This window comes from Ambystoma mexicanum, chromosome 1p, assembly GCF_040938575.1.
Source record: "Ambystoma mexicanum isolate Mex_15411 chromosome 1p, UKY_AmexF1_1, whole genome shotgun sequence".
In the NCBI taxonomy this organism is placed as follows: domain Eukaryota; kingdom Metazoa; phylum Chordata; class Amphibia; order Caudata; family Ambystomatidae; genus Ambystoma; species Ambystoma mexicanum.
In genome coordinates this window covers 1,499,688,751-1,499,710,004 of record NC_090921.1, presented here as the reverse complement: position 1 = coordinate 1,499,710,004, position 21,254 = coordinate 1,499,688,751, and the positions used below count along the sequence as shown (strand labels likewise).

Genomic DNA, 21,254 nt, shown 5'->3' with positions numbered 1-21,254 from the left:
TCATCAGGTTCCATATGTCCTCTTTACATTCTCCACTGCTGTATCTTCTCATTGGGTCACGTTACGTCATGTGACATCACCAGTCTGCTCTTTCATTAATTCTCTCTCGTTCTTCAGGGACCTTTCCTAAGAGGCTGTCGGCTCTACACGGATACATACAGAATGGCTTCTTTAATGGGTACTTTGCTTCAAAAGCTGCTTGTGTTATTGGCATCATTACAGGTGTCTCCCTTGTCGCTATCTCTGGCTCCCAAAATATAGGCAGGTTACGGGTGGGTCTGGTAGAAGCTTTTGGCTCCACCTCTGCACAACCTTGTGTCATACCTGATTCACCATGTCCCTGCTTTTCCAATTGCCCCTGCTGTCCCTTCATGGAGCTGGTAATCACTGCCTCTTCCAAACTGATTTTTGCTAACTCTTTCTGAGCAAGCTTGCTCAGCGGGGCCGTTTCTTCTTGTTCGTACTCTCCCTTTCCTTCTCTTGCCTCCTTTTACAAAAATGCACAATATATTCCAGAATTTCTGGCCAACTCTTGGCCTCCATCCCTACCACTTTATCTAAATCATGCTGGACTTCCTTTCTAAGTCCCTTCTTTAACATGTGGTAAGAAATCGCCACATTCTTATCCCACACTTCTCCCGTCTCTGCCCTTCTCATCTCCTTAATTAACTGGATGTGTGCTGCTTGGTCATCATACAACTTCATTCTTTTAGCTCAAATAGAATTTATATCTGGCGTATCGGGATGCATAATCCGCAGGCCCCCCCATACCTGCACCCTGCAATTATTAAAAGCTGCTCCTTCGTGGGCATTTGTATCCAATTGAACTCCCAGATACCATGCTTTGCCTGTCTATTCACGTCTTCCCTCTCTTCATTTCTCTGCCTCCGTAACAGCATTATCTCTTTGTCCGCTAGCCTCAGCGCTTCTTCAATTCCCTCCCCCCCCCCGCTCCTGTATATTTACTACCCATCGCAACCTATGCCCTATCTTAGCGGTAAAATGCACAATCTCCTCCTTCTCACTCATACTCAAACCTTCATCTACTATTCTAGCTGCCGGCCTCACTCTCTCTCGTTCCTCCACCCTTAATCTCTTTGCTAACATAGCAGTCAGAGGAGATCCCTTTACGCTCTCTTTTCTCTACCTTTCTACAGCCCTAGCCATTGAAGGAGTTACCCTTCCACTTTCCTCAATATCCCATTTTCTCAGAATCATAGCTGGTGGACGTGTTACCTGCGTCTGTACCGTCTCACAACCACTGGAGTGGCCGCTGGGGAAAATGGAGGTTTGAACTCAAGGTCTGCATACCCTTCTGCTGGTGATAAAGGATAGCACTTGGGTCCTGACCTCCCAGCCCCAATCGCCTTCAGCCTCTGCACGCTCCAAGCACTTGACTTGGCGTCCACTGGCCTGTGCTATCACAGGCCTGCACTCATCTATTGGCAGTTGACCACTCCTACAAGTGATCTCTGCCAGTCACTTAACAGCTGCCTCAACGTACTCCCTAGCACTTCCCTCTGTGGTACTTGTAGCACCTGCCCCCTCTCCCTCATCCTCACTCTCTCTCTCTCTCTCTCTCTTCACTTGCATCTTTCAAAATGCTCACAAGGCCAAGCACTATCATCTCTCTTTCATTGTTATATTTGCCTTTCATTCCCATGTTCCCTCTCTGTTGCCCCGTGGGTGCTTTGAAACACAATTTACTTGACGTATAAGTGCCTTACAAATGCACAATAAAAAAAATAAAATAAAAAATAGGGGGCGGTGTGAAAGAAATTCCTGCACCCTCCTTTTTCGGTCCCTCTTCTGAGATTTTAACTTTGTGGCCTTTCCCACCTTTTTCATAGCTCTAAGATGTTTAACCGCTTCTCTAACTTTGAGTCCTTGTTCCTTGTAGTTAAAAAAGTATGCAGGTTCTCCAATATCCCCTTATCATAGGTCCCCTCGATAGGCCAAGAATTGAGCATTTTACCTTTGTTTCCCGCAGCTATTCCCGATGGTATTTTAGAATCTTCACCTTATAGCTAGGAAGTACCTGACCGATTCAGTGGAGTCTACATACTCCAACCCAATTTACCCAAAATAATTGTACAAAAAATAACACCAAAACCAAACCTGCGGCACAAAAATGTCCACCCGAGAAAACCCCCTTTTTCACCCTTCCCGATTTCTTAGTCTTCACCCACAATCACTCAACGTAGGAGCTTTCATCGTAATCACCTCACTTAGCTACTTGCTTTAATTATACCTCTCACTCTGACACAAAAGACAATATCATTATCAAAAGAATCCACACGCTGGCCAATATCTCCTTCACTCGAGCATAGAAGGTGTGCAATGTTTTCCACTACATCACTGCTATTCTCACTCTCTTCGTGCCTAGTACAGTATTTTCTACTACAACACTGCCTTTTCCTGACTGCAGGAAGATGCCTTTCACTATTTCGACTAACCAAGAAAAGCGAGACGAGAGCCCTGCCCGCACAGTCATTACAAAATGAAGGGTGCCAAGAGTATACTACAGGAAAGTATCGACCAGTGATTTTACCATAAGATCCCATCTCACCACGAGGTGAGGGCTCCAGCCAACCAGACATGCAAACTGAAGAGTATCAGGACAAACCTCATTATGGACGTGCTGGGTGGGTGTTAAGATGGATTTCTGAACTCTGACCTGGTAGGCAGAGGTTCAGGAGGCCAGCCTATTTTCTTGGAACAGGGTAACCTGGACAATCCAGACCAATCAAGGTAGCATTGGCGGCGGTCAATACTAGGTCTCAGGAGGGGTGAGGGTGAACGAATGTCCACAATGAGCACACACAGTAAACAACACTACAAATTACTCTTGTCAGGTGTATATATCAACAGTACATATACATTTATTAAAGGCCTTTTAAATCAAACACAAAGCAAATATCAGCAGTAATAACTAAACCAACATAACGCTACTATGAAACATATATACAGTTACCAATGGCCTAAAGGAATAGCACACAGTAAGGGTCCACAACCTGTGAAGAAAGGGAGCATACAGTGTGAATATACTTAGGCAGTCCTTCACTTTTCAAACCCTAACTGAGAGGCAGTCCAATCCCTAAGAAGAGTGGAGTCTTATGCTCAAAAGTACTTTCGGATGCAGTTTCACGCGATCCTGCGGTTGGGCAAAAATGGGGTCTCTTGCAGGGGCTGTAGCAGCTCAGGAAGGCAGGTGAGGCAGTGGAGAATAAGTTCCCACTGTTCAAGGAGGGTCTCCCCAAGAGGGCAGAACAGGCTCCAAGAATTGGGAATGGCTTGGTAGTACAGGCTACTTCAATAAAGAACAGTGGCCCTCAGGGGACACTTGTGCGTAAAAATGGATGGATGCGCCAGGGGCCACTGGTAAGGGTTGCAAGTACTCGCTGACCCTCGGCGCATTCCGTACCAAACTTCGGCACTCGAGTCCACTTTGGTTGCGGGTTCAAATCCTGCAATTGTGCGGTCCTGTGGCTTTCAGTGGCTGCGTTCCAGGGATGATTCTGTGGTGGGACAGTGGCGATTTCTCCACTCCTGATGAATGGATCAGCTCAAATCCACTGCAGCTCGACTCGGTGCACAGGGGGCACGGCAGCAGGGCACCCTCGAAGTTAGTCACCACGGCTGGGCGACACGGTGACCGAGTGCACTGGGGTTTAGGCGTACTCTCCTAATTCCAGACCTAGGGCACCTAGGTGTACGTAACTCGGCTGGGGGAGTGCCTTATACCCAATGATTTCAGTCTCAAGTGTCAACTCAAGACAGCGGTGGTTCCAGGGTAAAGGTCCCGTGCAATCTGGTCAGTTCACTGGTTGGCCCAGGAACACTTCTGAGAAGGCTTGCTTTCAGGTTAAGGTTAAGGTTTATATATAAACAATTTTAGTTTTTTACACATAAACATTCCACCTTACAACTGTGGTCAGTACCTTCATTACACATTCAATGATATCACTGTTTCTTCCCAACCTTAACTCCCCCCTCCCTTCCCAGCCCACTTTGCACTGCTCCTCCCTCATCTCTCTTCCTTTATCAGCAACTCTCATCGCTACCTTATAGTTCCCCTAATGGTCTATTACAAATCCTGAGCCCCCTGTCCTGAGACAGCCAGACCAGCTGCTAATTGTCTCCAAGCCTCCCTCCTTCCTCGTCCTGTTCACCATTCCTTCCTCTAGCTTCCTGCCACACCACAGATTCCGCATTGGCCCATTTTAACAGGTCCCTCCAGCATACTGTCACTGCCGGTCTAGCCTGTGCCTTACATCCCATCGTTATTCTGCGTTTAGCTAGTATGTATGCTAAATCCTTGAGTTTGCTCACATGTTTAGGTCTTTTAGGTCTAGGGAAACCTCCTAGCAGACAAGCGTTAGGGGATCCCACATCCAGGGTAATCGCTGCTTTTTCCATAGCCTGGGCTACTTCCACTGAAAATCTGCCAATTTCAGCGCATGCCCAGAACATATGTACCAGATCTGCATTTACTTCCCCGCATTTCGGGCATGACTGTTCGTTTGCTTGATTGAACATGGCTGTTTTGTTCAGGGTCAGGCACGCTCTGTGGGTAACATACAGCTGGATCTGTTGTGGTCGCGCATTTCTTGACACCTTCTCGTGGTAACCCATCACCCTTCTCCACATCTCATCCGACATTGGGTACCCCAATTCTGCTTCCCATTTCTGTCTCTTCTGTCCCATTTCTTTCCCCACCTTAGACATCAATAGCTCATATATACGCGAGACTTCGTGTCCTCCTTCTGCCACATCATAAAATGTCTCTACAATCTCATTCAGCTGTAGGGGAAACTCGGTCTCTGGCCACCTTCCCCTGAGATTTTTCAAGAGTCGGGAATAGGTAATGGATTGCCTTTGGTGTACTACTGTGTCCTCCATCAGTCCTACAAACTCCTTGGGTCTCCCTTCTTTTACTATGTCTCCCACCGTTGCTAACCCCATGGGCTCCCACCATCTCCTCACAATCAGCCTGACTTGTATGTCTACCCCATTTAGCGCCACCAGTGGTATCTGTGGGGAATACAGTGTTGCATTACCCATCTCTCAACATGCCCTGCGCCATATCATCCTTCCCAGGCGCATTAGTAGATCGTGCGTGTATCAGGTAGCCATATCACTTCATTCAAAAAGAACGGAGCGCATTCTGCGCGTAGCACCATTGATTCTGGTGTCTGTCCGTCTGACAGCCATTGACCCACACTTTGCAGTTGACTAGCCATATAATATACCTCAGAATTGGACAACTTTATACCTCCTTGCTCGTACGGCCTACCGGTGCTGAGAATAGTTAGCCCCACTATTCCAAAGGGTCGAATCGTCTTTGCAGACCTTCTAAGTTCGATTAGAAACAGAGGGGTCCAGTGGAGCAACAGCAGACTCAGGGTGCCAAACCTTTTAGCGGGTTACCAGTGGTTCCTCGTCTCGGCTTCTTGGTTTCAGGATACTTGGCCCCTATCCTAAGTTCGGTGAGATCGACCTGGTATGTATGTTTGGGCCCTTTTCTTATCCAGAATCTCCTTCTCATCAAAACGAAGAGGACCCAATGAGAGATCTGCTTACATACAGCCATTCCAGATGTGGACCAATCACGGACCACAGTGGTCCCAGTCATTCCCAGCACACCAGACATCCTGGCACCCAGGGTGTGTATTGGAACTAAACATTGCAGCCCACATCCTGGGGGCACACACACAAGGCATGCAGAAGCCCACGAAAGCTTCGGTTTGCGTGGGGTTTTACATTACCAAATAAGGGTTTCCCAGCTCTGTTCGACCTGGGGAAGGCAAAGGGACAAGATGGCCAAAGGGCCTTGTGGAATGGCCATTTTGGGGCCAAGCCACTGTCCAGGGCCAAATGCGGTAAACTCAGTATGGACCACAAGAAAGGGTTAAAAATATATGAAAATAAACAGCTGCCACCAACTCTGTCCAAGGCACATATGTACTTCTACGGAAAAATCTTTTGAGGGTGTCTAGGGTCTTCAAAATGAAAGGAAGACCCCAGCGCACTGTACTGTAAGGTACTCTGTCTTTAAGGGCATGTTAGTTTCCCCAAAACAAAGAGAGCGAAAACCAAGTGGAGTACAGCAAAAGGCTGGGCTCCACTGGCAAAAGTTAGGCTAGGATGGTCAGACAACAGCAAAAAGTTGGGGGGTTCACAACTGGAGGGATAATTACACATACATGGAAATCTTCCCTAACAGTGCGATACTACCTCACACCTCTAAAACAACAAACTAGGTAAAAATATAAAGAAAGTACTTGCGATGTTAAAGTTCACTCACTCCTTCAAAGCATTCACCATTTCAATCTCTGTAACTTCGACTAACTCCACACATGCACTCAGATTCTGCCCTTACCAAACCCCTTAAATTAAAGAAACAACGCTCTTTTTTTTCCCTATTTCCCCTTTTGATTTACCCCCCATAAGTGCTCACGTGAACCTGAAGTTCTCTGAAGTGGTGCTCCTTCAATTCGTCTTGCACCTCTGCACCAGGGTCCCACACCTCCGGAGAACCGACATGCCTTTAACCAATATGGCACACGTAAACCTCTTTTTTGTCATGCACGGAAGACTGGTCCCCACAGAGATGTGGACAGGAGACCCCCCCCAATGTCTTGGTAAGCCTGGGGTCCCTTCGTGGTCACCAAATGTATGGATGGGCCCCTAATCACCTTAACCCAAAATAGGCCCACCAGTTAAGGAACGCGTGCACCTTTGTACAATAAACTTGCTTTAAGTACAATCGTCCGGGGAGGAGCTAAATAACTCTCTAGAGTCAAACTAACCAGAATCTCTTCTAACCACATAGGTTGACACATTATATACAGTTAAAACACACCCATATATTTGATTACAATCCACCCCCACATCTGATTGGACAAAACCTATACAAAGAAATCCAATCTCTCTCCAAATCTCCCATCTCATTGGCCGCGATTATCTTAGCTACCATCTCCAGATCCTATTCATAGCACACCCCTTTTCGGGATTGGTCCGTGGTAGGTTGTGACATCATTACATGGTTACACATTCGTATACAAACATAATTCATTACAAGTCACAACTGGTCTTGGCCCTTTAACTCTGAACTTAATTGCACATGGTTCACATGAATACTTCAATGACATGAGGAAGAGGAAAATAAACAGGTTCCCTTTAAACTGATGATAACCATCTCATTCACCCCGATTTCACTGGTGTCAAGGAACATTCTAATCTAAATGACTACCATTTCAACACGCAAATCACATCTGAGAAAATAATCAAAACTTCCGAAGTATCGATCACTCTGGCCTCGAGCGTCACCTCACCCCACGTTTACTGTTGATCAAAGCAAATACCCCGATCCCTCTGCAAACTCCCATGCACTTAAGAGATTACATCTGCCTCCTGTGGAATTGCCAGACCATAGACACCCTGGCTGTTTGTCGGCTGACCATCTGCTTGGTTAATCATTACTCCTCCTTTGGCCTCCAGTGCTGCAAAACGAGTTGCTCTCAGATGCTCAGAATTCATCCAGCGAAATCCTGACTGCAGAGTTTTAATTAAGAGAACACACTACATGAAGATTTATGAATTCCCTATGCATGTAGCTCGGTGTGCTTGCAAGTTTAATAACTGTCTATTCTTCACAATAAGTCCTCATGACAAGCCCCCCCCTGCATGTGCATTATAAAGCTCCTTGTCGCTCAATTTGTAGGCACTTCGTAGCACACCATATCTGGATCGTGTTTATATATTTAATTTGGCGATTTTGGCATTTTATCTTGCTACGTGCATGCAAATCTATATGTATCAATTTGAACACAAAGTAACACTTGAAGTCACCCATTCCATTCACATTTAACTACACTGGATACATATAAAATTGCAACATCGCGCCCATTTCGCCGCACCACCAGTCACAAATATGTTGCGTGCAACATGCACCCCCCTACATCATTGGGACCTTTCCTGACCACAGTGAGAAACCAGAAGGTGTCTCACCCGCTAGTCCCCAGGGATCTGTCATCCAGGTGGGGGGGGGACACGGCCATCACTTTTGGATCCAGTTACTGGGGGTGGACCAGTGCGTGCAGATCACCTGGATGAGGTTTCTTTGGGGAGTGGGAGTCAGACACCAGACGGTGAAACGCAGTATCCCCTTTCCTCTAACACCTTTTCCCCATCCTACCAGGTAGGATACTTCGGAACTCAACCCCCTTTCCCTGTTTCACTACACAAACACTTTCTCACTGACAGGTCACTGTAAGAAAAAAGGACTAACACTCAAGCTGTATACCTTTTACAATTCCCAACACGAGGGTCTGGCAGAGTCCGAAATTACTGATAATTGCACACACCTGACTTCCATCACACTTCCCCACACAGATAAAAGGCGGAGCACGAAAGCACACTCTGAGCAAGGCAAAATGCACAAGGAAGCAGCAGTACCGAGACGGCAGTTTGATGCGAGGAGAAAGGCAGCAAGACCAGAGAGGGTGGCAAGAGGGAACTACATTTGACCTTTTCGGAGAAGAACCACGACTTTCTAGAGGCCTCAAGGAAAAGAAACATAAAACCAGGAATTAAAGCTGAAGATCGGTGCAGTGCGTGTCGAAGGTACACAAGGCCCTCCCGCATTGATAGCGAAGGCAGGGAGAAGTGATTGCTGCCATGGTACTGTCCTTTGCTCAGACAACAAAGCAGCACTGGCAAAGTCAGCACAGCTGGTGAGTCGGAGAGACTGATAGCAAACCAGACTATGTTACGAACAAGGTTGCAAGCAGCAACATTGTATGAAGAAAGATGAGGCGTATGTGATTGGACATTTTAAAACCAAGATATGTAACATACAGAATTGTCTGGCGCCACGTGGGTGCTCATTTGAAGGTCTCTGGTATCCAACTGAGCATGTAAAAATTGTTGAACTGTGAAGTCGGAGTGGTTCTACAACTGGTCAAGCTAAATCGTGTGCACATTGGAAAGTCTTCGATAGGTAATATGAACTGAAATTGGTCTGAGGCATACTGAGGGAGACTAGTTGTAGAAACGGGATCTGAGCCGGGAAGAGGTGGATCCGGGGTGAACCGTGAGTCAACCGAGAGAAGATATTCTGTAAGCATTGGAGAAGAGGATCTGAGCCCGGCTGAGGGGGATCCAGGGTGAAGAGTGACTCACCTGACTTGAATATTCATAAAATAACTTTGCGTTTGTTGGGGGCGTGACTAGCAGCCATGTGAGGCAGACGTGCTCAATGGCAACTCCTGATGATCCGACCACCGAGAAAGCTTCATATGGCAAATTAAATTTGCAATTCAGCCCTCAAAAGAAGGTAACTATGGGGGAAACTACAGAGAAGACGTGGCCCGTGAGGGAAGACAAAAGGACCCCCTGCAGACACTTAATCGTCAGAAAGAGGAGCCACCGGCAGCGAGGAGGAAAATGGCAGCAGTATAAGGACTGCTCCTATTCGGAGCTGTGCGAAGCAGATAACGAAAAAAGACAAGGCTGTGGACCCAAGTGTTGACATCCGATCCCGGTGGACTTGCGGAGCAAAACCACAACTGCCCAACACGGATCGTGGAGGCTGTGTGCCGGCGCGCACACAAAGCGAGAGGAATCAACAAATTGGAGCGTGTTGCAGCTGAAGCGCAGTGCGCAGAGATCAAAGGAAGAAAGGATTGTGGAAGCTTTCTGGAGTGAACTTGTAAACCTTCCGGAGCAAGGTTGTGACCCAGGCAGCTGCGGGGGGAAGTCCCAGTGCATGCGCCTGGAGAAGCTGCACACTGGTGCCTGTGACCGGAGCACAGCGCCGACACGGCAGGGACCTGAAGCGCGGACAATGGGGACACGCCGGTGCTGCCAGCAGAGGAAGCGAGACCCGCCACGGAGTGAGGTAAGGAGTTGCGGGATGGGCCCTGATGCAGGTGTATTGCTTCCACACTCGTAGAACATCACAGGGCCCCCACCCGCTGCCTGTGTGACTCCGGCAGGGAGACGAGTGAACGATGTGAAGAGAAGCGGGCTGATGCAGCGTCTCCTGAAACGCTGATTGCTGCTGCTGCTGGTACGAAGTAACATACAGCGGGGCTGGTGACAGTGGGCCGCGGCCTCCGGATGCCACACGCAGTGAGGAATATGTTTGAGGAGGTGGACGGGGACTATGTGAATAACAATTAGGATCCCAGTAAACAGGTTGCAGACAGCGTGAGGCTGCCTGAGACACAGTTCGCCTTGCTAGCGTGGCCATACATGGACAGGGCGCACAGCTACCCTAGTGACTACAAAAGGCTTGGGGGGGAAAAAACATAATACTGTCACAAATGGCACCTTCCTGGCAGATGGGTGTATAGACCTAAGCGCATCATCAAGCCAAGGGCTAGGGGACGCCAGCCCATTAAGCACTACCAATTGATAGGTGAAACGGGGTGTACTGAAGCACCAGGCAAAAATAGCCGGAGGGGATTGGGGACCCCCTTTTGAAGTTTACGTGGGCTTTTGTGTGGGTCACACCGGGACAGCGACAAACCAGTGGTGTCCTGTGCCGCAGAAACTTAGCCCTGCCCCAAGAAGAAGGGGGAGGAGAGACCACCACCACAGAGGAAGCCGAGGTGAAGGTGGAGAGGAGGTGAGAAGGGTCAGGCACCAGACTCCAGAGACAAGAGGGGATGTCATACACTGGCAAGGGCCCCAGCGGAAGGGGGCCGCAATAACGAGGGTGAGGCTAAATCCGGACAGTAACCAAAAGGCCCTGAGGAGAGTGGGGATTCTGGGGACAAGAGTCGACTGCAGCAGTGTCCCCCCACTGAAGCACTAGCAAACTGCGGTTCTTACACGCCCAACAGCGTAAAATGTCAACCAAGGGAACTAAAGCAAAAAATTTGCATACCACATTGGAAACCTTTACTAAGGGTCAAGAGCACCAACTAGATGGAGACCGCAGAGACAAGGCAAAAGACCAAGCACCCTACTCATCAGAGAAGGCTGGCCCGGGGAACCAAAAGATCCTAGAGACCCATTGCGGTGTTGCTAGCTACATTGGAGGGCAAGATAGATGCTGTGGCCATTGACGTGGGGCTACTGAGACAAGACGTGCGAGCCATAGCGGAACGCACTGGGAAGTTGGAAGAGCAGGTAAAGGAAAACACGGTGGTCCGGATACAGACCACGAAAGACATCGACATCCTCCTACAGTGAGTCAAGCTGCTTGAAGACAGAGCAGAAGAAGCAGAGGGCCGGGCTCGGTGCAATAATCTAAGAATTGTTGGGCTGTCGGAGGGAACAGAAGGGTCAGACCCCACTACATACTTGGAAGACTTGCTGATACAAGAAATGGGAGCGGGAGAACTCACACAAGGGTTTACCGTAGAAAAAGCGCATTGTTCCCTCATCAGGAGGCCACCACCAGGAGCCCCTCCCCGGCCCATATTAGCCAAGGTCTGAACTACAAAGATCGGGAGAAGATCCTAGCCTTTTCCAGGGCTGGCGGGACAATACAAAGGGCCTCTGCGAAGATATCTGTATATACCGACTACACATTTCAGGTCCAAGAAAGAAGGGCCCAATTAATCTCAACGAAAGCGAGGCTCAGGAAGGTGGGATTCAAATACATGCTGATATACCGGGTGAAGTTGAAAGTGATCTAAAAGGGCAAAGTACTTTTTTTGAGACGCTGATGGAAGCGCAAGATTGGATGGACAAAGAACAGGTCCCAGAGACTACAGAGCAAAGTCAATGTGACCGACAGGGGAGTTGGGGGGTGTGGGGGGGCTGGAAGCAGAGGGCCAGACAGCATGGCTGATGCAAGAAATGACGGACAGGAGGATGGGGACGATTGGAAGTAATAGTAATGTGCAGGGATATGAGTATATGACTAGCAAAGGCTGAACTTGGACTAAGTAGTAATGGATAAGTCATAAGAGATGTGACAAGTAACGGGAGCAGCATTGTGAGTTATGAGACCAAGTAGAGGGAACGTTTTAGCTGAACCCCTACTCCCCCGAGAAGTAGATTAAGGGCTGCTGTACAGGATTCTCCCATAGGGCACCAGGAAACCAGTCTACCGACCAGGTTGAATGGAGCGGGAACGGGCTAGTCCTAGCTTGCATGGCATAGTGGGATGAGTTATGTTTGGAGTTTGGTTTGTGTGGGGTGGGAAGGAGGGGGAGGGACAGAAGAGAATAGCATAACTAACGAAATACTAGACTGCGTCAAACTCCTACTGAGACTGGCCTCAGGCTGGTGGCCTCACTGACACCCTAGATACGGCCTACGACGTCTGGCATTATTAGAATCATGACCTGAATTTCAGGGGGCTTAACAATTATGTGAAACGCAGAAGGGTGATTATGTATATCCGGAGGAATAATGTGAGGATAGCGTTGTTACAGGAAACGCATTTAGATGCACTAAAACAAAAGAAGATAGGAAGGGCGTGGGAAGGGGTGATGGTAGGCTCCACATACTGGACATATGCTAGAAGGGTCCTGATCTGGGTGGCCCTTTTATGGAGGGTAAAACACGGGGAGGACAGGGGATACTCCCATTACCTGGCACCACACAAATTGTATACAAGGATAGACTACTTGTTCACGGGGTTGAGCATGAATCTGAATTTTTGTAGCTGGTATATTTAGCCAGAGTACTGTCAGGTCACTCTTCGCTCGTGGCAAGGTGGAGAGTGTCCGCCCCGAGACCGCCCATCCCCACGTGGAGGTTGAGGAGTGAATTGCTGCAGGATACAGTGTTTGCGGAGCATGTCAGGAAAAGTACACTTTAATATATTGCAGTGAATGAGGGGAGCGTGCAGAAGGTGGGTACAGTGTGGGAGGCGTATAAAGTGGTCATTACAGAGGAAATGATAGCAGAATCGGGGAGTGCAAAAAGTCATTGTGCGAAAACTGGAAAGGATAGAGGAGGAATTGAAGGTGCGAGAAAGGGAGGCCTCAGTAAATAAGGAACACCTAGATGAAGTAATTGCGTTGAAACAGGCAGGCCTGGTGCAATGGGACAGGCTGGGGAAGTTTAATAATGCGAAATGCTTAGAAAGGTGCTATGCGCAGGGGGACTAACCTGGGAGAACGTTGGCCTGGCTGTGCAGGCGAGATGATGTCAGGTCTCCAATATGTTCCATTCGGAACGCAGACATGGAGGAGGTGAACATGCAAGAGGGTATAAACGAGGTGTTCACTGAGTACTATAAGGCATTGTATGCAGACCCCCATGGAGGTAAGGACGAGGATATACAGGAGGCTCTTGAACAGATAATCCTGCCCAGGCTAGATGCACTCCGGCTGAACTTCTGGAGGAACCCATAACTCCTGAGATAGTGGTAGCCACCATTAGGACACTGCCAACGGGGAAAGCGCCATGAACGGATGAGCTCTCAAGCGAATTCTACAAAGCCTGTACCGACACGTTGGCCCCATTGATGGCCAAAGTGTATAACGAGGCGTACGCAGACAACGTCCTGTCCGGGAGCATGAGGGAATATCTAATAGTGCTGCTACTGAAACCGGATAAAGTGAGTACAGACTGTGGATCCTATAGACCACAGTTGCTGCTTAATCAAGACAGTAAGATCCTTACGGCTATCCTGGCTAGCAGACTCCGAATGGTAATACACGTGCTGATCCATCCAGACCAGACTGGGTATGTACCCGGGAGAAACCCCTCAGAGAATCTTAGAAGACTGCATCATGTGATTTATAGTACCGCGAATCGCACCTCTGAAAGTGCAGTGGCCTCTTTAGAGGCGATAAAGGCATTCGACTCAGTACATTGGGACTGGTTATATGCCACCATGACGAAGATGGGGATTGGCCCGCGGTATATGAAATGGGTACGGTTGATATACACTAGGCCAATGGACAGGGTCTGGATGGGGAGTACATACTCGGAAGCATGGCAAGTGTATAGAGGCACAAGGCAGGGGTGCCCATTGTCCCCAACGTTATACATCATTGCGGCTGAACCCATGGCGGCATATTTGAGACAGGAATACAGTTATACAGGCATAGACATAGGAGGGGTGAGACACGTAGTGTCCATGTATGCATATGACGTGTTGCTATATGTGAGTAATCCGGAGAAGAACCTGCCATAGATCTTGGAGGTACTGGATAACTCTAGTACGTTAACAGGAATCAAAATAAATAAAAATAAATCATGCTTGTTCCCGCTGGCTTCTACTGCCAAGATAGCAGAAGAGGATTTACCGGATCTTCCCCCGCCCTGGAGTAGGACCTCCTTTAGATATTTGGACATTAACATTTATCATGACCCGAAGCAAAAGCATGAGACTAATACAGTGCGAGCCAAAGCAGCGTTGGTAGCGTCCATGGGGTTCTGGAGTAAATTACCTTTGTCAGTAATGGGCAGAGCAGCATTGTTAAAAATGATTGCGCTGCCGTGACTTATGCATTGTTTTGGGAATGTTGCATGCAATATACCGAGGCAGTACTTTCGAGACCTAGATAGGATGTGTAGAGGGTTCCTGTGGCAAGAGGGGAGGAATAGGGTAGCCCTGGGCACGCTGCAAAGGCCGTACGAACAGGGTGGGATAAAAATACCAAAATTTGAGTTGTACTTTCTGGCGTGCCAGTTACAATACGTGATGCAATGGATGGCAGATGACCCCCACGGCGGAAACGGCGTTGTTGCAACCAGTTATAAAACAGAGATACTTGAAGGACCTCTTGTGAATCCCCACCAAGGAGCAGAGGGGGAACCCCTACTTAGTGCAACTAGGCATCCGAGTTTGTCAGAGACTCAGTAAGGTTATGGGAGTGGCAGACCCACTCTCACCACATATACTGATAGTGGCAGTCATGGAAGTGAAACGGGGCAGTAGAGCGGTGAAGGAACGAGGTGGGAGAGGTGCGGAGTGGCAACGGTGGGAGACCTGCGGAAGCAGGGAGGGTGGAAGACATTTGAGGAACTACAGGAAGGTACTGCGAGATAGATGGCCAAATAGCATTGAGGGGGTAATCAAGAACGAGGACATTGAGACGTTTCTCACGGTAGCAGAGGGAGGGCACGCCATTTCTAGAATCTAAGAGATCCTGATAGGACGAATTTCGCGATCAGAGCTGTTAGCTCAACCTTCAAAGGGGCTACTAGACAAGAATGTCCCAATTGTAGGGCGCAAAATGCTGGGCTTATACACATGTTTTGGGAGTGCCCGATTGTACAGGACTTCTGGAAGAGGGTGGCCAGTAAAGCAGCCGAGGGGGGGCATAAAACTGGATATCCAGACCACGGAGGCTTGCATGCTTGGCTGATATAAGAGGAATGTGAAGGATAAACCGTTGAACAAACTCAAAGATATGATGTACATGATGACCAACCGCAGTATAGCTATGGGGTGGAAAGACACGAGGGAACCGAGCACAACCAGATGGTGGAGGGAGCTGGAAAAGTGGTGTGTAGCTGGGACCGGAGTATGGGAAAAGGCACTCGGAGAGCAAAAGGAAGAGATGGTAATGGATTTACAGAGATGGATAACGCTAATGCTAACAATGTTTGCAGACAAAGGAGGGGAGGAAGCTGCAGAGTTGGTACTGAGAGGTTGATGCGCTCAGAGGATAATGAAGGATTAGATAGGATACAGAGGCTACGTTTGTGGGGGTTAAGTAGAGTTAGTTGGGGTTGATGAACACATATAGTGTTGGAAAGTTGTATATTTTGGCTAAGTTTGTTATTATTTGTTGTTTGAAAATGTAATAAAAACATTTATTTATTTTTTAAAACTTGCGTTTGTTTTTGTACATCAGTCCCTCTGAATCAAGAGACTTTGATAAGATAAGAGTCTTGGGCACAGAAGGCCCTGGTGTTGGTAATGGAACTGTATCCTCGTGCCGACGAAGTCCAAGAGTGTGCTGTGCATGAGTGAGCTGCCTTGCCCCGTGCTGAAAACGTGGGGAAGGGAGGCCAAAGGCCTAAACATCCTGAGTTATCATTTTGTGAACACTTTGTTTTTCATGAACATTATCCCACACACTTTGTAATTAGCGCCAAGGATTGGCAAACGTTTTTTACAGTATAGGCCCTTTTATGTTGACAAGACTCCACTAGGACTGCCTTCTTTATCATTTGACGGTTGAAGCTTGCTCCCATCTTTAGATTTAGGTTTAGATAGGTGTTTATCACACCCTTGAAAGAGTTCAATAAACACCCTTGAACTGTGGTCACTTGTGTCTCTTACCTTAATACCATGCCTTCCTTACATCACCCCCACACTTCTTTGATCATTCCGTACAGTTCTTAACATAATATTATACATCTGATTGTTCTCAAAGTTAGGTCACTTTAACCTTATATTGATATCTTCTCCCTTGGTAATGGTTTCCTTTTGTTTGTTCCTCTCTTCTTTACTTTTACTAGAAAGAGTTATTCTCCCCATTTCCCAGGGTAACGTTATCCAACCTTTGATTCTCTCTCTTGAGACTCTCCTCCCTTCTGTGTAATTCGCAACCTTTGCTCCCTCTATTGAATCTGTCTTTGGACATGTATATCAGTTTGTCGTCCTCTCTTTGGACAAAGATATCTTTTTTTTTCTCTCTTGATTATGCTTTCTTTGATTTGACTGAGACAAATATGATTACTCCCTAACTATCTCGTCCACTTCTCTCGCTTGTAGGGTTATACTCTTATTATTTTGACTGGGACGAATGAGTAGTCCTATGATGATTCTCAATCACTTTTCTTGCTTTCAATGTTATAATCTCGTTATCTTGACTGGGACGAGTACGAGTAGTCCCATAACGATTCTCCGTCTCCCTCTTGGGTCTCCTGTTGTCCCTGTTACCTGATGGTCTCAGGGATAATGTCACCAGGGTTTATTTGCATTCGGGATTGGTCTTCTCCGCCTCTCCGGCTGCCTTTATACCATCAGTGCCTCATACTCCGATCTTCCTTTAGGAAGGCCAACCAGTGTTTCATATACCGTGACGTTATGCAGTTCCAACCGTGTAGTGGTTTCGGTGTAGTTTCTGGGGCCATCGGTCCACCACAAGATCTGTGGTCACACCGCCACACTTCTTTCCTCTTTCTCTCCAACCTACAGGACACTGTGGTTCCAGCTTTTGGGTTTCAGTACGCAAACAGTTTTGCAACTTGCAGGCTTTTCTGACTTCCCGGTCTCTTGCCCTCTCAGGGACTTCGTAGCCATGGGCCTTCCCCAGCATACCTCTATATCCCTCTCTCTCTGCCACCTGCAGCCTCTCTTCTCGGTGCTCCATCCTCCTTGTCCCAGTTACATGGAGTTTTCCATTTAAGGGATGCTCACAGTTGTATATTGACTATGACACATACTTGCTCTCTCTACGTTGAAGTCTTTGCAGGGTATACCTAAAGAGGTCCTGTTGGATGTTCTCTAGGGAGTTCATCACAGCATCTGGAGTCCTTGTCCCCACAGGGGTAGTCTCTCCCGATGAGGTCCCTCCTGCCTCTACCCCTCGGGAGGGTGTTGCAAAACAGACTCACCTCCGTAGCCTCACAGGGGAGGGGGCCGGGGGGTTGTTCCCTTGGGGAGAAGGGAAGAATTCCCACGATTCGTCACAATACATACTAAGCACAATGAGCATATGATTCACAGTGGCCGTGATGGCGTACTTTGTGGGCACAATCATGAAAGTGTTTTACATTGGGAATGCTAGCAGTTATTGTGGGCACAACATCATGAAAGTGTTATAATATGCTCCTTTGTACTTTTGGTGACATGGCATCTGTTTGCTTTTCCCATGTGTTACCCTACAGAACACATTGTAAACTTAATTACTTTTTTCCACATTTGTCTTACAGAAATCGGTGTCCAATTCACAATTTCATCCTATTTAAAAAAATGTCAGTTAGACCCCCAGCTTGGTCACTCGGGCTAATTCAAGTGAAGATTAATGCCCTTCATTAGAAAACATTCACCCAACGCCACAAACCTTGAATCATTTAAAATACTGTTGCACCCACCCTCCCTCAGCTCCAAATGGCTGCCTTTGACACTGGTAAACGAATGTAGAGGATACAAGTAAAGGCCTCACTTTTTTATATGTTTTATTGAATCAAAGTTAAATTGCACATTTAATATGTCAGTGTGGTTAGGTCGGAGGAAACCGGTCTTGTGGAATGGCAATGGATGCAATTAAAATGTCTCTGTGAAGTTTGTGCTTGCTTGTTAGTTGAATGGGCCAATGAAGTGTGCTAAAGAAGGAAATGTAACTTACTACAGAGGTGACTTGGAAGAAATGAAGATACTCGCTTCCCCCATGTTTTATTTTGCCCCATCTATTCTGCACAGCCCTCAGAGGTCCCGATAGCCCCACTCACATGCCTCTTTTGCCTCTCTCTCTCTCTCTCTCTCTCTCTCTCTCTCTCTCTCTCTCTCTCTCTCTCTCTCTCTCTCTCTCTCTCTCTCTCTCTCTCTCTCTCTCTCTCTCTCTCTCTTTCTCTCTCCGTCCTTTTTTTTGTTGTTTTTTTTTTTGTTTTTGGTTTATGAGAAAACCTTTACAAAAGAAGAGTATTAAAAATTCAGATTTCGTACAAGAAGCAGTTTTTCCTGCATATTTAAGAATACAGAAAGTGAAAGAATAAAGCAAAAGGGTGAAATAACAAGGTAAAATAAAGGCTCAGAAACCAGGGATTTAACTAAGCAGACTGATCCCCTTGACTGGAGGGTTCAATAACCTGGCTAGTCTGTTGATGGTCCCTTAAGATAATTAGCTTCTCCAAGATTTTTACAATCTCAGCAGTTAGCATGACTTCTTGGCCAGAGATCAGTCTGTCCCAAAATGCATCCTGAACTAGGCTCTCCTCTCTGGTTACAAATCTCCCCAGTGATGATACCCTGATCGCCCATGTGCCTTCGCACTCCAGCAGCAGGTGTTTGAGGGATTGTAATTTCAGAGAGGCACAGATCTTGCAAAAGCTTATTGCCTCCTCGTCCTGGTTTCTTTGGTCCAGTATTTCACCCGTGTGGGCTATATTCAGTCTGAGCCTGAGAAAGTTGTTTCTGATTCTTTGGTCCGGGAATTTTTCCAGGTAGTGCGGGATGGTGCCAAGCTTTCTGTCGCTGTCCGGAATAGGTTTGGAGGGTTAAGCCTTCTGATTCCCTCGATCGTTTTGATCCAGTCATCAGTTTCTAATGTTTTTTTAACTTTCTTAGGATTTTGTATGAGAGTTTCTCTTGGTAATTCCAGCCTATATAAAATGCAGCCAATCTTTTCTTCCAAGCCGAGGAGCTTTTTTGATTTAGACTTTTTTAGATGTTGGTTTACATCGAAGAAAAGAGTAGATACACTGGCTGTAATTATGTTACGATAGAGGGACAGTAACTTCCACTCTGCGCGGCAGCTCAAAGAGGTCAGACCCAACTCAAATCTGACTGGCGAGAGGAGTGCACAAAGGGAGATGAAGAGAAGATTTCCACAAAGAGCCCTCAATTTTACTCCAGTCATAGTTCCACAAAAGAGGCTTTGCCTCAAGGCCATAAAGAAGGACCGGGACAACTTTACCTATGTAGAACTTCTTGAGTAGAATTATAGAGAATTTGCAGAATCTTCCGTTCAGATTTTTCATTTGTGCAATAATTTTTGATTTCTTCCCAAGAATGGAGTGTATCACCTTGTTTGAGGTTGGGCGAGCAAGGATTTCATATCCCAGGTATGTTAACTCGCCCACCCGTGGAATTGCTTTACTGTCCAAAACCCAGTTTCTTGAGGTCACCTTTTTTTTGCATGTTTGAAAATGAGGACCTTAGATTTAGATGGGTTAATTATGAGGCCGTTCAATTTAGCATAATCATTAAGTTTGGATAGGAGTTGTTGCAACCCTATCGCTGAGCCATCCAGTAGCACCAGGTCATCCGCATAGGCTAACCAATGGAGTTTTCTTCCATTGATTCTCGGGCAGATTAATGATGCAGAGGCTAAGAAATCTCCAATGTCTGAAAGAAACAGATTAAAGAATAATGGTGCACCCAAGCAACCTTGTCGTACTCCCTTCAGGACTTGGATTGTTTCAGCTAGATTGCCTGGTTCGTCCAATCTCACTCTGATGGTAATGTTCTTGTGGAGTTCTATGAGCATTGCAAGAAGGGGTGCTGGAATCCCCCAATTATTTAGTTTCTGCCAAAGGAGGGATCTGTCTACGAGGTCGAACGCTTTTGATAAATCGACCCATGCCCCGTATAGTGGAGAACCTTCTTTCACATTTGCACTTTCGCTCAACAGGTTCAGGACAAGTCCATTAAAGCTGGTAGAAAGGCCTTTCCTGAAACCTGTCTGCTGAGGGGGAAGGATGTGTCTAGAGTCCACCCATAAAGTAAGTTCTTTCAATATTAATCTCATAAAGATTTTGCTATCTATGTCCAAAAGGGCAATGGGTCGATAACACGCTGGGTTTCGCCTCTCACCCCCCTTGAAAAATGGAATAATAAGTGCGCTCTTCCATGATGGTGGGAAGACTTTATTCTTTAAAATTTCTTGAAATAAATGGAAGAGTAATTTAGGCCATAACTTTGGTTGGTTTTTAAGCACCGGATAAGTGAGGCCATTCGGACCTGCTGCCTTAGAGACAGAGGAAGATGTAATAAGGTCCTCAATATTTTCCTCAGAGAATGTCAGCGACCAAGTTACGTTTGGGTGAGGATGATCTCTGAATTCAGTTGCTTCAAAGTTTTTGGACAAATATTCCACCCACTTGTGCTCAGGGACTAAATTGCACAGAGAGCTATTTTGGCCGGTTTCCAGTTGGTTTAATGCCGCCCAAAAGTTCCTGCAATTATTTGCATTGAGGAGGAAAAGCATTCTCTCCCCGTCTTCTTGGCGTTTTTGATGCTTGTGGTTCTTTGTCCAATTCCGATATGTTTGTTTAGCCTTTTTGAGCTTTTGTATACAGCTGGGCGGATCTTCTGCTTCATTTTGTTTTATGTGGCGTAATGTTTGGCGCAGGATTCTCTTCTTGTTGAATGTTTCCTCATTGAAATTGTGAATGTGCGTCTGTTTCCCTGCAATCTTTCCTTCACTTGGCTGGCAGGTGGGCCACACAAATTTCCAAAATTGTTCTGGATGCATTTCATTTACCCATATAGCAGGAGGAACTGCCTCCAGAAGTTTGTTTAACTTATTCCCCCCATTTCTATATTTGGCCACTTTTAGTTTACCTTTGTGACCCTCCAATTCCTGTGTGGTATATAGGTTGGAGGCTCTCTGAATTTTGGGGAAGAGGAGTTCCAGCCTGGCGTGATCACTCCC

At 46.9% G+C, this 21,254-nt stretch overlaps 1 protein-coding gene across 3 annotated transcripts in view; it reads left to right on the top strand.

Moving 5' to 3' along the window:
- Window positions 1–21,254, top strand: part of NIT1 (nitrilase 1) — a 696,241-nt gene that overhangs the window by 57,676 nt on the left and 617,311 nt on the right. The window contains exon 2 of one of the 3 annotated variants that reach the window (XM_069607185.1): window positions 20,232–20,322. The exons of the other annotated variants lie outside the window; for them this stretch is intronic. The gene's annotated coding sequence lies outside the window, so the exon portion shown is untranslated. The remainder of the gene's footprint in view (window positions 1–20,231; window positions 20,323–21,254) is intronic. 3 annotated transcript variants of the gene reach the window in all.